The sequence below is a fragment of the Cornus florida genome, unplaced genomic scaffold (genome assembly GCF_030987335.1).
Source record: "Cornus florida cultivar Cherokee Brave unplaced genomic scaffold, ASM3098733v1 CherokeeBrave_3.0.0_Hap2_Chr07, whole genome shotgun sequence".
NCBI classification, from domain to species: domain Eukaryota; kingdom Viridiplantae; phylum Streptophyta; class Magnoliopsida; order Cornales; family Cornaceae; genus Cornus; species Cornus florida.
In genome coordinates, this window is record NW_026775577.1 from 68,215,120 (window position 1) to 68,217,652 (window position 2,533).

The following is a 2,533-nucleotide window of genomic DNA, read 5'->3' on the forward strand; positions in this document are numbered from 1 at the left end:
TGTTGTTTAGACAATATATGCTTCATTGCTTAGATATATTATGCCTTTCACATGATGTTTAGACAATACATGCCACACTAGTCATCCTTACTTGTTGAATCAACCAAACACACACACACCAATATTGCAACACACCATTTGCCCTCATTAATCACTTGTCAATGATATAGAAATGCATTACTTGGTGGTGATCTCTAAACCCCAAGATCTCTCTCTCTTACTTACTCTTAATTGCATTCTTTGCCATTACTTAGTTTAATTTAGTTGCTCTTTAATCAACCAACCAACCAATTGTTTGATCACTTAACCTACTAGCCCTAATTGTGATTCCATGACATTGCTCAATCCTCATAATCCCTTGGGATGACCCCTTCTCACTCATACTACATAGTATAGGTGTTAAGCGATTTATAAATTTAAGCATGATGCCCACTTGACACTAATTTGCAAACTCAAAGTGTTGTGCATTATTTTGTGCACACATTCGGGTCACATCATAGTTTCTGGCGCCGTTGCCGGGGATTGATTGATTAGATTTGGCAACGTCAGATCGTGTCTTTACTTTAGTTCTATTTTTCTTGTTGGTTACTTGTTGTGTTGTTCTTATTTAACAAGGTGCATTGTTGGAGAGGAAGCAAGCAAAGGAGCCATCAAGCATTCAATTCAAGCAAGCAAAGAAAGTAAAAAGCTAAAAATTTTAAAAATTGCTAAGCTAAACTTTAAATTTGGAGTTGAAGTGCTAAAGGACCTTGTGAGACTTTCTTTACTCAATCCCTTAGTTAAATCATCGGCCCGCGTGGAGGCTTACTTTTAATTGTCTTGCATCATTTTTGTTAAAGCATGGGAGTATGAATTAAATGTTTGTGGAAGAAGTCTAATTGCATTGTTGTGAAGGCATAGTGTTTGTTATTCTTTGTGTTTGTTGTGTTTTGCATTGTGCATGCATGGGCGTCGTTCATTGAGACCAACTCTTGTCCCTCTTAATTTACATCTTTAATCTATCGTTAGAAATCCTAGGGGAAGAAGAAGTTCAAATAGAGCCAATCTTTCAATGGATGACCATAATGATAATCATGTTGAGGACCTTGGTCACATAGACCAACAAGGTATCCTTCATCCCAATGTGCACAATGAGAACATACAAGTACCTTTAGGCATGCCTAGGCTATTCATTCACCAACCACCACAACAACAAGGCCAGGTTCCATATGGAATGCCAAGGCCAATGTATGCTCCACAACCTCCCATCAACAATCAAGGAATTCAAAACTAAGGTGTTCATGTTGCAGCTCAAGTAGCTAATCCACCTTTTGCTTTAAGAGACCATCATGTGCCTAATGAGTATAATGCACCTACATGCATCCAATTGCCTCCATTTAAAGCACATCATTATGAAATTAAGCCATAAACCATTCAAATGCTTCCTAACTATCATGGACTTCCAAGTGAAGAACCTTATAAGCATTTGGATGAGTTTCTTGAAGTATGTTTCACCGTAAAATATACGGACATGCCGGAAGAGGTTTTAAGACTCAAACTTTTTCCATTCACCTTAAAAGACACGGCAAAGTATTGGTTTAACAATCTTAGGCCTTTTTCAATCACTTCTTGGGCAGAAATGCAACAAGAGTTCTTGATGAAGTACTATCCGGTTTCTAAGACCAATGCCATGAGAACCTCAATTCGAGAATTTTCACATAGGGATGGAGAAACGTTTCATGAGGCATGGGAATGCTTCAATGAATTGCTTAGGAAGTGTCCACATCATGACATGCCCAAATGGCAATTAGTTCAATATTTATTTGAGAGCTTATTGGACAACTATAAGGGTATGGTTGATGCTTCCATGGGTGGCTCATACATTGATAGGCATGAGGATGACGTGTGGCATCTCGATAAGAGCATGAGTGAAAATTATTTGCATAGAACACTATCATCCAAGAATGGTAGAAATTCACAAGGTAGGAAGAGTGTTGGCTTACATCAAGTCGACCATTCAAATGAAATAGCCGCTGAAAGGAAGTCTTTATCTCAAAGGTTTGATCAATTTTTAATTAACCAAAACTACCAAGTATCTTCCTTCCCTAACCATTCTCATCGTGCATCAAATGAAACATGTATGACTTGTTCTAGTGTTTTTCATTCTACTTCTCATTGTCCTCATGGACAAGTGCAAAGTGAACCTAATAAACAAGCAATACGGCTTTTGTGAACCAAGGGAACAATCTTTATGGCACTCATTATAATCCAAGTTGGAGGAATCATCTGAATTTCTCTTGGAAAAACCAAGGAGAGGGCTCAAACCTTTCCCAAGGCAGTTTCCAAGGGAAGTACATTCCACCTCCACTTCAAAACCAAGGATCCCAAGGTTATAGAGCCTATCAATCACAAGGGAATCAATTTGTTAATTCTCATTTACCAACCAATCTTATTCCCAAGGTAATACTAGAAGTCCCACCTTTGAAGAGAAAGTTTGAATGCCTTAGGCACTTTAGAGGCTAACACTCAATTGTTTCATTCTCACTCTTAATCT

General features: G+C 38.1%; 1 pseudogene; it reads right to left on the reverse strand.

The window, feature by feature from the left end:
- Positions 1-1,674: 1,674 nt before the first annotated feature.
- On the reverse strand, positions 1,675-1,773 carry LOC132267801 (small nucleolar RNA R71; annotated as a pseudogene).
- Positions 1,774-2,533: the final 760 nt, after the last annotated feature.